This window comes from Leucopleurus acutus, assembly GCF_964270905.1.
Source record: "Leucopleurus acutus genome assembly, chromosome: 7".
NCBI lineage: Eukaryota > Metazoa > Chordata > Mammalia > Artiodactyla > Delphinidae > Leucopleurus > Leucopleurus acutus.
The window spans coordinates 70,198,445-70,221,335 of record NC_139150.1 but is presented as its reverse complement, the minus strand read 5'-3'; the positions used below and the strand labels follow the sequence as shown (position 1 = coordinate 70,221,335).

Here is a 22,891-nt window from a genome sequence, read left to right as displayed (position 1 = left end):
CTAAGTCTGTGAGTCTGTTTTGTAAGTAAGTTCATTTGTATCATTCTTGTTTAGATTCCCCATACAAGAGATATCATATATTTCTCTTCTCTGAGGGTCAGATTTTTTTATACATCTTTATTGGAGTATAATTGCTTTACAATGTTGTGTTACTTTATGCTGTACAACAAAGTGAATCAGCTATATGTATACATATATCCCCATATCCCCTCCCTCTTGTGCTTCCCTCCCACCCAGATTGTTTCTTAATGAAGTGTGTGCAAGCAAGAACATTACTTGTTCCCCTCCACCCACACTCAGAGCTTCATTAGGACAAATAGTGTAAAGATGAAAAGTGGACTTATGCACTGAACTTGTTTCCTTGACCATTAATCATCCAGTAGTTTCCCAACTTCTTTGCAATTAGTTTCCCACGAGGATAAATCCAGGCCATGTAATATGAGCAGAAGTGCTCTTGCCTTGTATGAAGTGCTCTTGCCTTGTATAGCCCTGGCCCTTGAAAACATCCCATGTGATCCACCAGACTTTTTACCTTTACCACCGAGTGGAGTAGACTCAAGTACTACAGGCAAATTTGGAGTCACCTGTTGATGATGGAAAAATCCTCAAAACAGGGGGTACCCATGTCTCCGAATCACTCTTTAGAAGAGAGAAAACCAGAACATCCATGTGATCAGGAATGCCTGCATTGTGCTCTTATACCAGGGAAACATAACATTCTATTATGATCAAATTCCTGACAGCTTTCTGTTTACCTGTTACAGCAGACAGCATTAAGTTAACTGACAAATATCTCTAACACCACAGTATCTGAAAAACCTTTCTATAAAAAAAGAAACTTCATATGTTGAAAATAGCAAATACCAGCCCAAAACTTAAAGTGATCTTTTAAATTACATTATAAAATTATACAAGAAATAATGTATATAATGTACAATTATTTATACAAGAAAAAATGTCTACACATTTTTTTAAAATCAGGATTTTCATTTCAGACATTTTTCAACTTGTGGAGAAACGTAAGTTGAGATTGCTTTGGAGCACTCAGCAAACACTAATGTAATTGAATTAAAAAGTGTCACAAGTATAAAAAATATTCTGTATTTGTTGACATTTCTTTGAGGATTCTTACATGAGGGAAAGGCACTTTTCAATTTCCACTCTGACAACCTCCCGGGCACAGGGGCTGTATTCCTTTGCCTTCAGGTAGACATGGATTCCATGGAAATACTTCCGGGCAGCAAGTCCCAAATCAGGACAATCCAGATTGTCTTCTTCCATCTGCTCTAGTCAGTCCAGCCTCTCTGATCAAGGCTAGGGAAGGGTTTATCGAGGAAGGTGTTGTTCCAAGCAGCACGGCTGTCCTCTGTGTTTAAGAGTTGGAGGATCTGCTGGAGCATCAGATAGTGGTAACAGGAGCCTTGAATCATCTGGATTTGAGTGATACTCTCTTTTTTTAAATTTTTTAAATTCGCCAAGCAAATTTGAAGTCGGCTCTGTCCTTTAGGGACCACTGAGAGGGGATCCTTCGCATCTGTTCCAACTGTTGGAAGACTTCCTTGTTGTCCTGACTATGGCTCCTAGGCAAGTTCCAGCCAAGAGAGCAAGCACGGATGGAGCAGAGCATCACCCTGCTACTAGCAAATAGAACTGGGCCATTGAGAATTTGAGTGATTCACTAAACGGCCGCCAGGGGGAGAGCGGGAACCGCTAAACAATTAGCTGGAAGGTTCCTTCCCGCTAAACAATTAGCTGGAAGCTTCCTTCCCTGGAACTGTGGACAGCGTCCTTCCCTAGGCGGCCGGTAGAGGGCGCAGGGATTATTTGGGAAACGCCGACTATTGAGTTCGCCGTCTGCAGCTGTCTCCTGCAGCTCGAGAGAGGGCGAAACGTAGTCCCTGAGGCTGCTTTAATAATCAGCATAGTGCGCGAAACACCTTCGTTTTCTCGGTGCTGAGTGCTGAAGAGGAAGCCTTGTCGCGGCCTCGCCAGAGACATTTTTGTTTGGCTGGGAACAAGAACCTTGCATTTTCAGGCTTCCCCTGAGTTTTGCGCTTTATTTTCTCACAGAAACTTGAGCGAGGCAATTTTTGGGAAAGAAGCCTTTTTCTGAGCGGTCTGAGGTGGGGAATCAGAGCGATTCCCCACAGAGAAAGGGGAGCCGATTTTTCAGATTGGGGCTCGTTTCTGGCGCGAGACAGCGAAGGCCCAGAGAAAGGGGAAGGCGGCGGCGGCGATGGGACGACAGGACGGTGCTGGGGACGCCCTAGGGGGTGAGTCGGAGCGCGGCCACCATCGGGGCCGAGGACGCGGGAGCTGAGCGCCCCTGTAGATGCTCTGGGACTTTCAAGGGTCTTTCAAGGATACAGCGTTAAAGTGAGGGAGAAAGTATTGAATATCTGAAAAGTAGGAATATTAAAAAACACAGCATTTTACTTTTTATATTTTAAAATTAATGTTATATTTAAATTAATTCATATTATATTTAATTTAAATTAAATATTTTAAATGTTTCATGCTTTTACAATATATTTATATTAAAATATTTTAAATAGTAAGCATAGAATATTAAAATATATTTTAATATTAAAACGTGGGTTATTAAACTTTATTTAAACTATATTTTCGTTATACTAAAACAAGTATTTAATATAGTTTTACTTTTCTATATTTAATGGAAGCAAAATCAGTGATATTTTCAAGATTACTTCTTCACTTGTTTGTAATTGAGGGAATTACCATGTTTGACAATTTCTAATGACCCCGTGATAGTCTTAACTGATTTGTTGTTGTTTTTTTTAAAGAAGATGTTGGGGGTAGGAGTTTATTAATTAATTTATTTATTTTTGCTGCGTTGCGTCTTCGTTTCTGCGCGAGGGCTTTCTCTAGTTGTGGCAAGCGGGGGCCACTTTTCATCGCGGTGCGCGGGCCTCTCACTGTCGCGGCTTCTCTTGTTGCGGAGCACAGGCTCCAGATGCGCAGGCTCAGCGGCCATGGCTCACGGGCCTAGTTGCTCCGCGGCATGTGGGATCCTCCTAGACCAGGGCTCAAACCCGTGTCCCTTGCATTGGCAGGCAGATTCTTAACCACTGCGCCACCAGGCAAGCCCCTTAACTGATTTTTAACTCATGTTCCTGAAATGTCTTTCCCAGGAGCTCACTTTGACTATATGGTTAGATAGAAGAGTTGCTGTGTACAAGCAACTGAGGATATTTAGCAGATCAGACTTTTTCATTTTCTTTAGTAAGAATTTTATAAACTAAATGGAATTTGCCCAAATTTCAGTTGCATCATGAAGGCTTACTTTGTAAGACTCTCAGGGACCTGCAAATGAAGGGTGATTTCATTTGTTTATTTAAATTTAAAATTTTGGTGTTTTGTTCCTCGTGCATATTTTGGTATTAATTTTCATTTTAAAAGATTACATTGAAACATTCTTTATCTTGATGACTTAAATTTGGTGCCTCTTTAACATTCTGTGTTTAAGGGAAGTACTAGCTTACTTTACCCTAACACTGACCCAGGAAATAGCTTTTGAATTAGAGTATTGTGCTGTTCCATGGCTGAAAATCTAGGACTGTTTCATTTCTCATCACCCTCTCATCCATAAATATATTTCTTACCATTTTCCTGGTCTCTACAATATTTTAATGTCTTTTTTTTAAGAAAGAAAAAAACCCTTTTACTGCCTTCATCTGATTTCCTCTCCCCCCACCCCCTTGCCTATGGTAACCACAAATCTGATCTCTTTTTTTAATAGGGTTTTTTTAAAAACATCTTTATTGGAGTATAATTGCTTTACAATGGTGTGTTAGTTTCTGCTTTATAACAAAGTGAATCAGCTATACATAGACATATATCCCCATATCTCCTCCCTCTTGCATCTCCCTCCCACCCTCCCTATCCCACCCCTTTAGGTGGTCACAAAGCACCAACCTGATCTCCCTGTGCTATGTGGCTGCTTCCCACTAGCTATCTATTTTACATTTGGTAGTTTATATATGTCCATGCCACTCTCTCACTTTGTCACAGCTTACCCTTCCCCCTTCCCATAGCCTCAAGTCCATTCTCTACGTCTGCGTCTTTATTCCTGTTCTGCCCCTAGGTTCTTCAGAAGCTTTATTTATTTATTTTTTTTTTAGATTCCATATATATGTGTTAACATACGGTATTTGTTTTTCTCTTTCTGACTTACTTCACTCTGTATGACAGACTCTAGGTCCATCCACCTCACTACAAATAACTCAATTTCGTTTCTTTTATGGATGAGTAATATTCCATTGTATATATGTGCCACATCTTCTTTATCCATTCATCTGTCGATGGACACTTAGGTTCCTTCCATGTCCTGGCTATTGTAAACAGTGCTGCAGTGAACATTGTGGTACATGACTCTTTTTGAATTATGGTTTTCTCAGGGTATATGCCCAGTAGTGGGATTGCTGGGTCAAATGGTAGTTCTATTTTTACTTTTTTAAGGAATCTCCATACTGTTCTCCATAGTGACTGTATCAATTTACATTCCCACCAACAGTGCAAGAGGGTTCCCTTTTCTCCACACCCTCTCCAGCATTTATTGTTTGTAGATTTTTTGATGCTGGCCATTCTGACCCATGTGAGGTGATACCTCATTGTAGTTTTGACTTGCATTTCTCTAATAATTAGTGATGTTGAGCATCCTTTCATGTATTTGTTGGCAGTCTGTATATCTGCTTTGGAGAAATGTCTATTTAGGTCTTCTGCCCATTTTTGGATTTGGTTGTTTGCTTTTTTGATACTGAGCTGCATGAGCTGATTGTATATTTTGTAGATTAATCCTTTGTCAGTTGTTTCATTTGCAAATATTTTCTCCCATTCTGAGGGTTGTCCTTTTGTTTATGATTTCCTTTGCTGTGCAAAAGCTTTTAAGTTTCATTAGGTCCCATTTGTTTATTTTTGATGTTATTTCCCTTTCTCTAGGAGATGGGTCAAAAAGCATCTTGCTGTGATTTATGTCATAGAGTGTTCTGCCTATGTTTTCCTTTAAGAGTTTGATAGTGTCTGGCCTAACATTTAGGTCTTTAATCCATTTTGAGTTTATTTTTGTGTGTGGTGTTACGGAGTGTTCTAATTTCATTTTTTTTGCATGTTGCTGTCCAGTTTTCCCAGCACCACTTATTAAAGTGGCTGTCTTTTCTCCATTGTATATTCTTGCCTTCTTTATCAAAGATAAGGTGACCATATGTGTGTGGGTTTATTTCCGGGCTTTCTATTCTGTTCCATTGATCTATATTTCTGTTTTTGTGCCAATACCAGACTATCTTGATTACTGTAGCTTTGTAGTATAGTCTGAAGTCAGGGAGCCTGATTCTTCCAGCTCCATTTTTCTTTCTCAAGATTGCTTTGGCTCTTCGGGGTCTTTTGTGTTTCCATACAAATTGTGAAATTTTTTGTTCTAGTTCTGTGAAAAATGCCATTGGTAGTTTGATAGGGGTTGCATTGAATCTGTACATTGCTTTGGGTAGTATAGTCATTTTCACAATGTTGATTCTTCCAATCCAAGAACATGGTATATCTATCCATATGTTTGTATCATCTTTAATTTCTTTCATCAGTGTCTGATAGTTTTCTGCATACAGGTCTTTTGTCTCCTTAGAAAGGTTTATTCCTAGGTATTTTATTCTTTTTGTTCCAGTGGAAAATGGGAGTGTTTCCTTAATTTCTCTTTCAGATTTTTCACCATTAGTGTATAGGATTGCAAGATATTTCTGTGCATTAATTTTGTATCCTGCAACTTTACCAAATTCATTGATTAGCTCTAGTAGTTTTCTGGTAGCATCTTTAGGATTCTCTATATATAGTATCACGTCATCTGCAAACAGTGACAGTTTTACTTCTTCTTTTCCGAATTGGATTCCTTTTCTTTCTTTTTCTTCTCTTATTTCTGTGGCTAAAACTTCCAAAGCTATGTTGAGTAATAGTGGTGAGAGTGGGCAACCTTGTCTTGTTCCTGATCTTAGTGGAAATGCTTTCAGTTTTTCACCATTGAGTATGATGTTGGCTGTGGGTTTGTTATCTATGGCCTTTATTATGTTGAGGTAAGTTCCCTCTATGCCTACTTTTTTGGAGTGTTTTCATCATAATTGGGTGTTGAATTTTGTCGAAAGCTTTTTCTGCATCTATTGAGATGATCATATAGTTTTTATCCTTCAATTTGTTAATATGGTTTTTTGCAATTGATTGATTTGCATATATTGAAGAATCCTTGCATTCCTGGGGTAAATCCCACTTGGTCATGGTGTATGATCCTTTTAATGTGCTGTTGGATTCTCTTTGCTAGTTTTTTTTTTTTTTTTTTTTTTTGCTGTACGTGGTCCTCTCAGTGCTGTGGCCTCTCCCGTTGTGGAGCACAGGCTCCGGACGTGCAGGCCCAGCGGCCATGGCTCACGGGCCCAGCCGCTCCGCGGCACGTGGGATCCTCCCGGATCAGGGCACGAACCCATGTGCCCTGCATGGGCAGGCGGACTCTCAACCACTGCGCCACCAGGGAAGCCCTCTTTGCTAGTATTTTGTTGAGGATTTTTGCATCTATGTTCATCAGTGATATTAGCCTGTAGTTTTCTTTTTTTGTGACATCTTTGTCTGGTTTTGGTATCAGGGAGATGGTGGCCTTGTAGAATGAGTTTGGGAGTGTTCCTCCCTCTGCTATGTTTTGGAAGAGTTTGAGAAGGATAGGTGTTAGCTCTTCTCTAAATGTTTGATAGAATTCGCCTGTGAAACTCTCTGGTACTGGGCTTTTGTTTGTTGGAAGATTTTAAATCACAGTTTCAATTTCAGTGCTTGTGATTGGTCTGTTCATATTTTCTATTTTTTCCTGGTTCAGTCTCAGAAGGTTGTGCTTTTCTAAGAATTTGTCCAGTTCTTCCAGGTTGTCCATTTTTGGGGCATATAGTTGCTTGTAGTAATCAATCATGATCTTTTGTATTCTGCAGTGTCAGTTGTTACGTCTCCTTTTTCATTTCTAATTCTATTGATTTGAGTGTTTTCCCTTTTTTTTCTTGATGAGTCTGGCTAATGGTTTATCAATTTTGTTTATCTTCTCAAAGAACCAGCTTTTAGTTTTATTTACCTTTGCTATTATTTTCTTCATTTCTTTTTCATTTATTTCTGAACTGATCTTTGTGATTTCTTTCCTTCTGCTAACTTTGGGGGTTTTTTTTTGCTCTTCCTTCTCTAATTGCTTTAGGTGTAAGGTTAGGTTGTTTATTTGAGATTTTTCTTGTTCCTTGAGGTAGGATTGTATTGCTGTAATTTCCCTTTTTGAACTGCTTTTGCTGCATCCCATTGGTTTTGGGTCATCATGTTTTCATTGTCATTTGTTTCTAGGTATTTTTTGATTTCCTCTTTGATTTCTTCAGTGATCTCTTGGTTATTTAGTAGTGTATTGTTTAGCCTCCTTGTGTTTGTATATTTTACAGTTTTTTTCCTGTAATTGATATCTAGTCTTATGCTGTTGTGGTCGGAAAAGATACTTGATGTGATTTCAATTTTTTAAAATTCACCAAGGCTTGATCTGTGACCTAAGATATGACCTATCCTGGAGAATGTTCCATGAGCAATTGAGAAGAAAGTGTATTCTGTTTTTCTGGGTTGCAATGTCCTGTAAATATCAACTAAGTTCATCTTGTTTAATGTGTCATTTAAAGCTTCTGTTTCCTTATTTACTTTCATTTTGGATGATCTGTCCATTGGTGAAAGTGGGGTGTTAAAGTCCCCTACTATGATTGTGTTACTGTCAATTTCCCCTTTTATGGCTGTTAACATTTGCCTTATGTATTGAGGTGCTCCTATGTTGGGTACATTAATATTTACAATTGTTATATCTTCTTCTTGAATCGATCCTTTGATCATTATGTAGTGTCCTTCTTTGTCTCTTCTAATAGTCTTTTTTTTAAACTAAAGTCTGTTTTGTCTGATATGAGAATTGCTACTCCAGCTTTCTTTTGATTTCCATTTGCATGGAATATCTTTTTCCATCCCCTCACTTTCAGTCTGTATGTGTCCCTAGGTCTGAAGTGGGTCTCTTGTAGACAGCATATATATGGGTCTTGTTCTTATATCCATTCAGCCTGTCTATGTGTTTTGGTTGGAGCATTTAATCCATTTACATTTAAGGTAATTATCGATATATATGTTCTTACTACCATTTTTAAAATTGTTTTTGGTTTGTTATTGTGGTCCTTTCCTTCTCTGTGTTTCCTGCCTAAAGAAGTTCCTTTAGCATTTGTTGTAAAGCTAGTTTGGTGGTGCTGAATTCTCTCAGCTTTTGCTTGTCTGTAAACATTTTAATTTCTCCATCGAATCTGAATGAGATCCTTGCTGGGTAGAGTAATCTTCGTTGTAGGTTTTTCCTTTTCATCACTTTAAATATGTCCTGCCACACCCTTCTGGCTTGCAGAGTTTCTGAAAGATCAGCTGTTAACCTTATGGGGATTCCCTTATATGTTATTTGTTGCTTTTCCCTTGCTGCTTTTAACATTTTTTCTTTAATATTTAATTTTTGATAGTTTGATTAATATGTGTCTTGGCGTGTTTCTCCTTGGATTTATCCTGTATGGGACTCTCTGTGCCTCCTGGGCTTGATTGACTATTTTCTTTCTCCTATTAGGGAAGTTTTCAACTATAATCTCTTCAAATATTTTCTCAGTCCCTTTCTTTTACTCTTCTTCTTCTGGGACCCCTATAATTCTAATGTTGGTGCATTTAATGTTGTCCCAGCAGTCTCTGAGACTGTCCTCAATTCTTTTCATTCTTTTTTCTTTATTCTGCTCTGCGGTAGTTATTTCCATTATTTTGTCTTCCAGGTCACTTATCCGTTCTTCTGTCTCAGTTATTCTGCTATTGAGTCCTTGTAGAAAATTTTAAATTTCATTTATTGTGTTGTTCATCATTGTTTGTTTGCTCTTTAGTTCTTCTAGGTCTTATTAAACGTTTCTTGTGTTTTCTCCATTCTATTTCCAAGATTTTGGATCATCTTTACTATCATTATCTGAATTCTTTTTCAGGTGGACTGCCTATTTCCTCTTCATTTGTTTGATCTGGTGGATTTCTACCTTTCTCCTTCATCTGCTGTGTATTTCTCTGTCTTCTCATTTTGCTTAACTTACTGTGTTTGGGGTCTCCTTTTCACAGGCTGCAGGTTTGTAGTTCCAGTTGTTTTGGGGGTCTGCCCCCAGTGGGTGAGGTTGGTTCAGTATGTTGTGTAGGCTTCCTGGTGGAGGAGACTAGTGCCTGTGTTCTGGTGCATGAGGTTGGATCTCGTGTTTCTTGTGGGCAGGACTGCATCCGGTGGTGTGTTTTGGGTATCTGTGAACTTATTATGATTTTAGGCAGCCTCTCTGCTAATGGGTGGGCTTGTGTTTCTGTCTTGCTAGTTGTTTAGCATGGGGTGTCCTTCACTGGAGCTTGCTGGTCATTGAGTGGAACTGGGTCTTAGCATTGAGACGGAGATCTCTCGGAGAGCTCTCGCTGACTGATATTACATGTGGCCAGGAGGTCTCTAGTGGTCCAATGTCCTGAATTCAGCTCTCCCACCTCAGAGACTCAGGCCTGACACCCGGCCAGAGCGCCAAGACCAATGTCAGCCACTGCTCAGAAGAAAAGGGAGAAAAGAAAAAAGAAAGAAAGAAAGAAAAAATAATAAAATAAATAAAGTTATTAAAATAAAAAAAATTTAAAAAGTAATAAAATAAAAGAAGAGAGCAACTAAACCAATAAACAAATCCACCAATGATAATAAGCGCTAAAAACTATGCTAAAAAATAATTGACAGACAGAACCCTAGGACAAATGTTAAAAGCAAATGTATACAGACAAAATCACACAAAGAAGTATACACATTCACAAAAAGAGAAAAAGGAAAAAAAAATATATATATATATTAAAAAAAGGAAGAGCACAACTAAATCAATAAGCAAATCTACCAATGATAATAAGCTGTAAATACTAAACTAAGGTAAACATTAAAGTAGAAACAAATTAGACACAGAAAGGAAACCCCATTTCTACAGTTGCTCCCAAAGTCTACCACCTCAGTTTTGGGGTGATTTGTTGTCTATTCAGGTATTCCACAGATGCAGGTACATCAAGTTGATTGTGTAGATTTAATCCACTGCTCCTGAGGCTGCTGGGAAAAAATTTCCCTTTCCCTTCTTTGTTCGCACAGCTCCTGGGGTTCAGCTTTGGATTTGGCCCCACCTCTGTGTGTAGGTTGCCCTCTGGCATCTGTTCTTTACCCGGACAGGAGGGGGTTAAAGGAACAGCTGATTTGGGGGCTCTGGCTCACTCAGGCCAGGGGGAGGGAGAGGTACGGAATGTGGGGCAAACCTGTAGCGGCAGAGGCCAGTGTGACGTTGCAACAGCCTGAGGTGCACCATGTCTTCTCTTGGGGAAGTTGTCCCTGGATCCCGGGACCCTGGCAGTGGCGGGCTACACAGGCTCCCGTGAGGGGAGGTGTTGATAGTGACCTGTGCTCGCACACAGGCTTCTTGGTGGCTGCAGCAGCAGCATTAGCATTTCATGCCCGTCTCTGGTGTCCACGCTGATAGCTGCAGCTCATGCCCATCTCTGGAGCTTGTTTAGGCAGTGTGCTGAATCCCCTGTCCTCACACACCCTGAAACAGTTGTCTCTTGACTCTTAGGCAGATCCAGACTTTTTCCCGGACTCCCTCCTGGCTTGCTGTGGCACACTAGCCCCCTTCAGTCTGTGTTCACGCAGCCAACCCCAGTCCTCTCCCTGGGATCCCATCTCCGTACCCTGAGCCTCAGCTCCCAGCCCCCACCTGCCCCGGCGGTTGTGCAGACAAGCCTCTCAGGCTGTTGAGTGCTGGTCAGCACCGATCCTCTGTGCGGGAATCTCTCCACTTTGCCCTCTGCACCCCTGTTGCTGCGCTGTCCTCTGTGGCTCCAAAGCTTCCCCTCTGCCCACCCGCGCCCCCCGGCTCCGCCAGTGAAGCAACTTCCTAGTGTGTGGAAACTTTTCCTCCTCCACAGCTCCCTCCCAGAGGTGCAGGTGCTGTCCTTATTCTTTTTTCTCTATTTTTACATTTTTCTTTTGCCCTACCCAGGTACGTGGGGAGTTTCTTGCCTTTTGGGAAGTCTGAGGTCTTCTGCCAGCGTTCAGTAGGTGTTCTGTAGGAGTTGTTCCACATGTAGATGTATTTTTTGATATATTTGTGGGGAGGAAGGTGATCTTACTCCTCTACCATCTTGAAGGTCCTCTCTCTATTTGTTTGTTTTTAAAGTATAATTTAATCTGTTTCTTTCTTTTTTTTTTTTTTTGTGGTACGCGGGCTTCTCACTGTTGTGGCCTCTCCTGTTGCAGAGCACAGGCTCCAGACGCACAGGCTCAGCAGCCATGGCTCACGGGCCCAGTCACTCCGCGGCACGTGGGATCTTCCCGGACTGGGGCACGAACCCGTGTCCCCTGCATCGGCAGGTGGACTCTCAACCACTGCGCCACCAGGGAAGCCCTAATCTGTTTCTTAAACATTAACATCAAAGGTGGTCTGAAACAAAATCAAGATGAGGAAAAGGACTGTTTATCTCATTTATACTATTCACAGAGCAGTGAATAGTATTTTTTGGTCAGAAAACTTTCTTAGATGCTGGTTGTCTCCAAAGAGCTTCAGGTGCTTTAGGGTTTCTCTCCTTAATGTACCAGGTACTGCTCTAAGGGTGGAAACGTGGGCTCTGCTCCTTTACAGTTCCACAGGCAATCCCTCAACTACAGTTTGCATTTGGGGGCCTCAAGATGCAGACCTCTGACAGTGTTAAGGGACCTGTAGTCAGAGCTTCTCTTGGCTGGGCCAAGGGTGGACTATACAGGTTACTATTTGTTATATTAATACAAAAGGCTGCTATCATTCAGTCTGTTCAAATTCTCAGCCTGTAATTTGCAGGTTATATCAGCTGGAGCTTTTCTCTTTAACTTATGCTTTCTCAGAGAAAGCATGTCTAATGGTTTTTTAAATTCAACTTCAGCATTTGCAGGCTCGAGGAACTAAAGTGAAATATATTATAGAATCATGGAATTTAAACCTCAACAAATAAGTAGTGAATATGTCTTCCATTTGTTGGTACTGTGGTGGGTGCCAGGTACAATGAAAAGAGTAGATGCATTGCCTGCTGTCACAGAGCTTGCAGTCTGGTGGGGATATGGGTAACTAGGCATTCAATTAAAGCAATGCTAATGCTGTGACAGGGAATGTACAGGTTCTTGGGAGCATGTGAGCTTGCATGGATCAGGGAAAGCTTCTGCAAGAGCAGTTGGTAAGCTGGCATCCCAGGGGTCTGCAGGAGTTTGCCAGGTAATTGCATCATGGTCAATTTTGGACGTGTTGTGGAGAGATAGTCTAGGGAAGCAGGTAAATATAAGGGTTTGGAGCTAATGACATTTGTTTGGAGATGTGACCCTGGGGAAAGACATGCATATGGAGGTCACAGTCATAGAGAGGACATTTAGAACTATTTGGGAGGTTGAGAGTGTATGTGCAGAGAGGATGAAGTGTGGGACTAGCACGGAATTTTGAGGAACACCAATTCCCTAAGATGAGAGGGAGCAGTCAACAAAGGAAGGAGAGGAGGAGGGGCAGAAAAGCAGAGGGTGGTGGTGACACGGAGACCAGATGAGCGTCAGACCTTAAGATGGAGGGCGTGGTAACAAGTGTCCGATGCTTCTGAGATGTCAGCTGAGGCTGCCTGACAGCGATCTCTGATCTCAGTAACATGTATTGATAGTTTATTATAAACTTTGGCTGAGCAGTTTTAAGAGAACAGGGAGGTTGAAGCCAAATTATGGCAATTGGAGGAAGGAGGTGCATGTGAAGAAGTAGAGGCAAATATTGCAGAGAACTTTTGTGTATGAACAGAATGACAGAAGCAAGATAATACTTACAGGTGGTCATGTTTAGGATGAAGAAGATGAAAATTAAGCACATTTAATGTTGATCAAAACTAGCCTTTGGGCTTCCCTAGTGGCGCAGTGGTTGAGAGTCTGCCTGCCGATGCAGGGGACGTGGGTTTGTGCCCCGGTCCAGGAAGATCCCACATGACGCGGAGAGGCTGGGCCCGTGAGCCATGGCCGCTGAGCCTGCGCGTCCGGAGCCTGTGCTCCGCAACGGGAGAGGCCACAACAGTGAGAGGCCCGCGTACCGCAAAAAAAAAAAAAAACTAGCCTTTGAAAAGGAAGATGTTGATACAGCAGAGAGAGGAAGTAACTGATAAAGCATAAGCATCTTATTGTACTAAGGCCTTCTCTGCTTTGCATCAAGGGCCTCTCTCCCAAAAGCTAAACCTCCTGAAATTATCCCTCTGTGTGGTGTCACAGAGTTTTTTCACCCCGGGGCAGTGAACGATTGGGAGGCTTGGGATGAGTAAGAGATACTTTCTTTTATTAAGATATAAGTTCCAAATGTGAGAATGGAAGTGGAAATGGAGATGCACCAAACGTACATCTCTCTTCTCAGGCAGATGTATTTTATGCAGCATGGTTGTCAGTGTTGACAGTGTTAAAAATCTGTTTAATGAAAAATGTAAATAGACTTTGATAACTTTTTAAATGAATTAACTTCCAAATAATTAAAAAATACAACTATTTGGCTTAGGAGAAATGGAATTTACCTAATCTTATCTGTAAGAACTTATGCATAATTGGGGGACAGGATTTAATATTAGCGTCATGTAATAGTAAACTCAGACAACAAATTAAGAGAGATTTTTTCTTTGATACCTGTGACAGTTACATATAGATTAAATCTTTATATGGTTGAACATTTATATTAATTTTAATCATATTCAGAAATATATTGTACTAAGAAACAGATCTTCAGTTCAATATATTACAAAGTATAAATTTTTTTAACGTTTAAATGTTAATGAGTCTGCATTCATCAGGATATCCTTTCTTTATTAATATGCATAGTACATATTACACATCCACTTTTGTCTTTTGGGTTTTTATAAATGTATTTATTTACTTTTGGCTGTGTTGGGTCTTTGCTGCTGTGCGCGGGCTTTCTCTAGTTGCGGTGAGCGGGGGCTACTCTTAGTTGTGGTATGTGGGCTTCTCATTGTGGTGGCTTCTCTTGTTGCAGAGCATGGGCTCTAGGTGTGCAGGCTTCAGTAGTTGTGGCATGCGGGCTCAGTAGTTGTGGCTCACAGGCTCTACAGCACAGGCTTAGTAGTTGTGGCTCATGGGCTTGGTTCCTCCATGGCATCTGGGATCTTTCTAGACCAGGGATTGAACATGTGTCCCCTGCATTGTCAGACGGACTCTTAACCACTGTGCCACCAGGGAAGTCCCTACACACCCACTTTTGGATTAAAGTATGTGTGGGTTTACTAGTAAAAGAGGTAAATTGCCAACTGCCTTAAGAATATTTTTCCCTGAGTGTATTAAATGTAAATGTGATAATGTCTTCTTACTGGCCTATTAAAGAATAACAGGAAAATAGATGAAGATAGTTAGGTCCTAGAATCAAGTAGGTTAATTTTCTTTACAACAAGTTGAGAGGGGGATCAAGATGGTGGAGGAGTAGGAAGCAGAGTTCAACGTCCTCCACAGGAACATTAAAAATACATCTACAAGTGGAACAATTCACACAAAACAGCTACTGAGCGCTGACAGAAGACCTCAGATATCTGAAAAGACCGGGTAGGACAAGAGGAAAAAGAAAAAGAAAGAATCAGGATGGGGCCTGCGCCCCGGGGAGGGAGCTGTGAAGGAGGAAAGATTCCTGAACCTTGGGAAGGCTCCTCATCAGCGGAGAAATTAGACTGGATGGAGGGGGGAGTTTTGGAGCCTAAAAAGGGTAGAGCAGCAACTGGTTTGTGGAAGGCAAAACAGAGAGTAACCTGCACAGAGAGTCGGCACCGCCACCCTGTGCTCCCCAACCTGAGCTACTCCTCTGTTGGTGAGGGTGGGAGTTGGGTGCTGAAGCTCACACTACAAAAATCAGTCTCAGGGAGAGGACCAGGATTAGGTGCGGAAACAGCCTGAACAGTTCAGGCTGTGGCGACTGAGGGTGTATTAGGAAGAAGCCTGGGCCCTCCAGAGAGGCAAGGCACCATTATTGGGAGAGGCATGAGGAGAGGGGCAGGACCACCATAAAAGCTCCTTTCCCTGTGAGCACTCCCAGGCAACAGGACTCCACCTACAGGAGCTCTGGGAATGGGAGCGAATTTCTGCCACCATCTTGGGCTGCAGAGGCTGGCACTGGCTGCCTCTTCCAGGCCCTGCCCCTGCTGACCTGGAAGGGCGCAGACAGTTCCCCAAACTAGAAATTCTGCCAGTGGGTCGCAGGACCCGCTCCACTGACCCAGAATGGTGCAGACAGATTCCCCCACTGGGAATTTTGCCAGTGGGCCACAGAACCTGTCCCTACTGACAGACAGATCCAGCCACTGGGAATTCTGCCAGTGGGCCCAGGACCTGCCTGCTGTCCTTGAAGGGCACGGATAGTTTTCGTGACTGGGAAATCTATCAGTGGGTGCCAGAACCCACCTGACTATCCTGGGAGGGGACAGATAGCTGTCCCTGCTAGGAGAGCTGTCAGTGGGCACCCGGACCTGCCCCACTGTCCCAGCAAGGTGTAGAAAGCTTCCACAACTGGGAAATCCATCAGTGGGTGCTGGAACCCACTCTGCTGTCCCAGGAGGGCATGGATAACTCTCCCTACTAGGAAATCTGTCAGTGGGTGCTGGGACCTGCCCCACTGCCCTGGGAGGGTGCAGATAACTCCCCCCACTAGGAAGTTCATCAGCAGGTGCCAGGATCTGTCCTGCCATCCCGGGAGCACGCAGAAACCTCTCCCTACTAGGAAATCTGCCAGTGGGTGCCGGGACCCACCCTGCTGTCCCAGGAGGGCATAGATAGCTCCTCTCACTAGGAAATTAGCCCAGAGGAGGGACTGAAACCACAGCTGAGCCCCAGGGCTATGTGACTAATGAAGAAGAGCTGAAATCTCTCCTCGTGGCTGTGTGAACTGCAGAGTTACACTTCCACTACCAGCTTCCTAAATTCAGCACCTGCAAAACAGCTGAAAGGACAAGTGCTCCTGCAGCTGGGATGGGTCTGGAGTTAGCAGCTGTGGGCTCTGTGGGCATGTACACGTTGGGGGTAGGGGCAGACCAGAGTTCGAGCTGCCTCCATAGCTCCCACAGCGGGTCCAGGTGCATGACCACTATAGTACTGGGACCTAACCTCAGTGGACCTGCTCCAGTGGACAGGTGAAACCAATGCCTAAGAGTCACCAGGGCCAAGTTCTGGCATACTCACGGTTAAGGCGGGACCGAGAGCGATGCCAACAACAATATACTTTGTGAGCCCGCACAACAGGCAAAAGGGGAAACAAAAGAGCACATTCACAGGTAAACAGCTCCAAAGGAGGAAAACTCAGTGGCTTCCCTCCAAGTGGGAGTACTCCAGTCCCACCTACCTCATACCACAGATCAGAATCACAGCTAAGAAACAGATCTGGGGACCTCTACTACAACAACTAGGGAGCAGACCTCACCCCTGACAAGGCAGTGACAACCACAAAGCAAAGAGGAGGCCTGCTCCATATCTAGGGCAGGATCTGATCACCACAACACCAATCAAACCCCCATCAAGGGGATAACAGCACGAGCCTCTGGACCAAACTCACCCACCAGGGGGCAGACTCCAGAAGCAAGAGGAACTGCAGTCCTGCAACCTGTGGAAAGGGGACCACAACACAGTAAGTTTGACAGAATGAGGCGACAAAGAAATATGTTGCAGATGAAGGAGCAAGATAAAAACAAGAACAACTAAATGAAGAAGAGATAAGCAATCTATCTGAAAAAGAATTCAGAGTCATGATAGTAAAGATGATCCAAAATCTCTGAAACAGAATGGAGGCACGGATCAAGAACATAAAAGAAAAGTTTAACAAAGACGTAGAAGAACTAAATAACATACAAACAGAGATGAACAAGACAATTACCAAAATGAAAAATACACTAGAAGGAATCAATAGCAGAATAATTGAGGCAGAAGAACAGATAAGTGACCTGGAAGAAAGAATGGTGGTAATCTCTGCCACAGAGCAGAAGATATTCCATGCTAATGGAAATCAAAAGAAAGCTGGAGTAGCAATACTCATGTCAGATAGAATAGACTTTAAAATAAAGACTCTTACAAGAGACAAGGAAGGACACTACATAATGATCAATGGATCAATCCAAGAAGAAGATATAACAATTATAAGTATTTATGCACCCAACATAGGAGCACCTCAATACATAAGGCAAATGTTAACAGCCAAAAAAGGGGAAGTTGACAGTAACACAATAATGGTGGGGGACTTTAACACCCCCCTTCACCAATGGAAAGATCATCCAGACAGAAAATTAGTAAGGAAACACAAGCCTTAAGTAACACATTAGACCAGATAGAATTAATTTTTATTGGACATTCCATCTGAAAGCAGCAGAATACACTTTCTTCTCAAGTGCTCATGGACCATTCTCCAGGATAGACCACATCTTGGGTCATAAATCAAGCCTTGGTAAATTTAAGAAAATTGAAATCATATCAAGCATCTTTTCTGACCACAATGCTATGAGATTAGAAATAAATTACAGGGGGAACCCTCCTACACTGCTGGTGGGAATGTAAATTGATACAACCACTGTGGAAAACAGTATGTAGGTTCCTAAAAAAACTAAAAATAGAACTACCATATGAGCCAGCAATCCCACTACTGGGCATATACCCTGAGAAAACCATAATTCAAAAAGAGACATGCACCACAATGTTCATTGCAGCACTGTTTACACTAGCCAGGACATGGAACCAACCTAAATGTCCATCGACAGATGAATGGATAAAGAAGATGTGGCACATATATACAATGAAATATTACTCAGCTATAAAAAGAAATGAAATTGAGTTATTTGTAGTGAGATGGAGGGACCTAGAGTCTGTCATACAGAGTGAAGTAAGTCAGAAAGAGAAAAACAAATACTGTATGCTAACGCATATATATGGAATCTAAAAAAAAAAAATGGTACTGATGAACCTAGTTGCAGGGCAGGAATAAAGAGGTAGACATAAAGAATGGACTTGATGACACAGGGTGGGAGGGTGAAGCTGGGGCGAAGTGAGAGTAGCATCAACGTATATACACTACTGAATATAAAGTAGTTGGCTGGTGGGAAACAGCAGCATAGCACAGGGAGATTGGCTTGGTGCTTTGCTATGACCTAGAGGGGTAGGATAGGGAGGATGGGAGGGAGGCTCAAGAGGGAGGGGATATGGGGACATGTGTATGCATATGGCTGAAATGCTTTGTTGTGCAACAGAAACTAACATGGTATTGTGAAGCAATTATACTCCAATAAAGATGTATTTAAAAAAAGAAAGAAAAATCAGTTACAGGAAAAAAGCAGTAAAAAACACGAACACATGGAGGCTAAACAATACACTACTAAATAACCGATGGATCACTGAAGAAATCAAAGAGGAAATCAAAAAATACCTAGAAACAAATGATAATGAAAACATGATGACCCAAAACCAATGGGATGAAGCAAAAGCAGTTCTAAGAGGGAAGTTTATAGCAATACAGTCCCACATCAAGAAATAAGAAATATCTCACATAAACAACCTAACCTTACACCTAAAGCAACTAGAGAAAGAAGAACAAACAAAACCCAAAGCTAGTAGAAGGAAAGATCAGAACAGAAATAAATGAAATAGAAATGAAGGAAACAATAGCAAAGATCAATGAAACTAAAAGCTGGTTCTTAGAGAAGATAAACAAAATTGATAAACCTTTAGCAAGACTCATCAAGAAAAAAAGGGAGAGGACTCAAATCAGTAAAATTAGAAATGAAAAAGAAGTTGCAACTGACACTGCAGGAAGACAAAGGATCATAAGAGAATACTACAAACAGCTATATGCCAATAATATGGACAACCTGGAAGAAATGGATAAATTCTTAGAAAGGTACAACCTTCTAAGACTGAACCAGGAAGAAATAGAAAATGTGAACAGACCAATCACAAGTAATGAAATTGAAACTGTGATTAAAAATCTTTCAACAGGGACTTTCCTGGTGGCACAGTGGTTAAGGATCAGCCTGCCAATGCAGAGGACATGAGTTTGATCCCTGGTCCTGGCAGATTCCACATGCTGTGGAACAACTAAGCTGGTGTGCCACAACTACTGAGCCCGTGCGCCATGACTGCTGAAGACCGCACACCCTAGAGCTCGTGTGCTGCAACTACTGAAGCCTGCGTACTCTACAGCCTGCATGCTGCAACTACTGAAGCCTGCGTGCCTAGAGCCTGTGCTCTGTAACAGGAGAAACCACTGCAATGAGAAGCCCGCGTACCTCAAGGCAGAGGAGCCCCCACTTGCTGCAACTAGAGAAAGCCCGCGCACAGCAACAAAGACCCAATGAAGCCAAAAAAAATAAACAAACAAACAAAAAAATCTTCCAACAAACAAAAGTCTAAGACCAGATGGCTTCACAGGTGAATTCTATCAAACATTTAGAGAAGAGCTAACACCTATCCTTCTCAAACTCTCCCAAAAAATCACAGAGGAAGGAACACTCCCAAGCTCATTCTATGAGGCCATTATCACCTTGATACCAAAACCAGACAAAGATATCACAAAAAAAGAAAATTACAGGCCAGTATCACTGATGAACATAGACACAAAAATCCTCAACAAAATACTAGCAAACAGAACCCAACAACAAATTTAAAGGTTCATACACCATGATCAAGTGGGATTTATCCCAGGGATGCAAAAAGATTCTTCAATATACACAAATCAATCAATGTGATATACCATATTAACAAATTAAAGAATAAAAACCATATGATCATCTAAAGAGATGAAGAAAAAGCTTTTGGCAAAATTCAACACCCATTTATGATAAAACTCTCCAGAAAGTGGGCATAGAGGGAACCTACCTCAACATAATAAAGGCCATATATGACAAACCCACAGCAAACATCATTCTCAATGGTGAAAAACTGAAAGCATTTCCTTTCAGATCAGGAACAAGGCAAGGATATCCACTCTTGCCACTGTTATTCCACATAGTTTTAGAAGTCCTAGCCACAGCAATCAGAGAGGAAAAAGAAATAAAAGGAATACAAATTGGAAAAGAAGAACCATATTCCCCAACACCATACACAAAAGTAAACTCAAAATTGATCAAAGACCTAAATGTAAGGCCAGACACTGTAGAACTCTGAGGAAAACATAGGCAGAATACTCTTCAACATAAATCGCAGCAAGATCTTTTTTGATCCACCTCCTAGAGTAATGAAAATTAAAACAAAAATAAGCAAATGGGATCTAAGTAAACTTAAAAGCTTTTGCATAGCAAAGGAAAACATAAACAAAACAAAAACCCCTCAGAGTGGGAGAAAATATTTGCAAACGAAGCAACCAACAAGGGATTAATCTCCAAAATATACAAACAGCTCATGCAGCTCAGTGTATCAAAAACAAAAAACAAAACAACCCAATCAAAAAGTGGGAGGAAGATCTAAATAGACATTTCTCCAAAAAACACATACAGATGCCCAACAAACACATGAAAAGATGCTCAACATCATTAATTATTGGAGAAATGCAAATCAAAACTACAATGAGGTATCACATCACACTGGTCACAATGGCCATCATCAAAACATCTACAAACAATAAATGCTGGAGAGGATATGGAGAAAAGGGAACCCTCCTACACTGTTGGTAGGAATGTAAATTGGTACAGCCACTATGGAGAACAGTATGGAGGTTCCATAAAAAACTAAAAATATAACTACCATACATATGACCCAGCAATCCCACTCCTAGGCATATACCCAGAGAAAACCATAATTCCAAAAGATACATGCACCCCAATGTTCATTGCATCACTATTTACAATAACCAGGACATGGAAGCAACCTAAATGTCCATCAACAGAGGAATGGGTAAAGGAGATGTGGTACACATATACAATGGAATATTTACTCAGCCATAAAAAGGAACAAAATAGTGTCATTTGCAGAGGCGTGGATAGACCTAGAGACTGTCATACCGAGTGAAGTAAGTCAGGAGAAAAATATCGTATAATATTGCTTATACGTGGAATCTAGAAAAATGGTACAGATGAACTTATTTGCAAAGCCGAAATAGAGACACAAACTTATGGATACCCAGGGGGGAAGGGGAAGGGGTAAATTGGGAGATTGGGATTGACATATACACACTACTATGTGTAAAATAGATAACTAATGAGAACCTACTGTATAGTACAGGAAACTCTACTCAATGCTCTGTGGTGACCTTAATGGGAAGGAAATCTAAAAAAGAGGGGATATAATGTATACATATAAATGATTCCCTTTGCTGTACAGCAGAAACTAACAAAACATTGTAAAGCAACTATACTCCAATAAAAATTAATTTAAAAAAACAAGTTGAGAACTTCCCTGGTGGTGCTGTGGTTAAGAATCTGCCTGCCAATGCAGGGGACACGGGTTCAATCCCTGGTCTGGGAAGATCCCTCATGCCATGGAGTAACTAAGTCCATGCACCACAACTACTGAGCCTGTGCTCTAGAGCCTGCAAGCCACAACTCCTGAGCCCACATGCCACAACTACTGAAGCCTGCGCTCCTAGAGCCCGTGCTCCACAACGAGAGAAGCCACCAAAGACCCAATGCAGCCAAAAATAAATAATAAATAAATAAATAAATTTATTTCTAAAAAGTTGAAAGGAAAACTGAGATTATGAAAAATATTTTGACTCTCAAGGTATTGAGCATCACTGACTTTCACTGGTAAATGAAGTTCAGCAAATTGGCAAATTTCATTGCCCCTTTTTCTGACTGTTTACTGATTAAAGGAATGGTTGCTGCAAATATTTACACCAAGACATAGTTAGGGAACAGTTGGTTAAGTGGCCTCCAAAATATTTTCAAAAACTAGAATAAGAATAATTTTACAAATTTATTTGGGATTATGCCTTGGAAGGAACCAAACACCAGTGTACTCTTTCTTGTAGCCTCAGTGTACTTCTTGCCATTTCCTTTCTCTCATTAATACTCATATCTTTTAGATGGGCCATGGTTCCTGTCTCTCTTTGATTAACCTTCTATTATTGTTAACCTGTGAGCACAGATATCAGTTCTTCTTTTCAAGAAAGGGATTGAGAATAACTGTACGTGACAATTTCATCTCGGTCATGTATGATTTAAACTTGAACTATTTAGGCACAACCTCAGCTAGTGTATTCTAGGAGCTAACTGAATGATGCTGTGTGTCTTAGTTCAGGCTGTTCTAACAAGGTACCAGAGACTGGGTGGCTTATAAAGGGCAGAAATTTATTTTCACAGTTCCAGAGCCTGGAAGTCTGAGATCAGCATGCCAGCAAGGTTGAGTTCTGATGAGAGTCCTCTTCTGGGTTGCACACTGCCAGCTTCTCTTTGTATCCTCACATGTTGGAGAGCAGAGAGAGGAAGCAAGCTGTCTTGTGAGTCTCATGAAGGCATTAATTCCATTCATGAGGGCTCCAGCCTCCTAACTTCATCTAACCCTAGTGACCTCCCAAACACCCCCACTTCCTAATACCATCACATTGAGGGTTAGAGTTTCCATGTATGAATTTTGTACATACAAACATTCAGTCTGGTGATAAGATCCCAAGGTATTGTGGTTATGGCAGGTATTGTGGTCATTAGAATATTTTTCATTCCCAACATTTATTTGAGGATAAAGAACACATTCCTTGTTGCTGCCTTCATTTACTATGGCACATTCATCCTGAATTGATTACTAATTAAGTGTTACAATGCTACTGTGAACAAGATCACCAAGGAC

The 22,891-nt window shown here is 41.5% G+C and overlaps 1 long non-coding RNA gene across 2 annotated transcripts in view; it reads left to right on the top strand.

Moving 5' to 3' along the window:
• Positions 1-1,920: 1,920 nt before the first annotated feature.
• Positions 1,921-22,891, top strand: part of LOC309964459 — a 69,804-nt gene continuing 48,833 nt past the window's right edge. For both annotated transcript variants that reach the window (XR_014326350.1, XR_014326351.1), the window contains exon 1: positions 1,921-2,273. This is a non-coding gene — a long non-coding RNA (uncharacterized lncRNA). The remainder of the gene's footprint in view (positions 2,274-22,891) is intronic.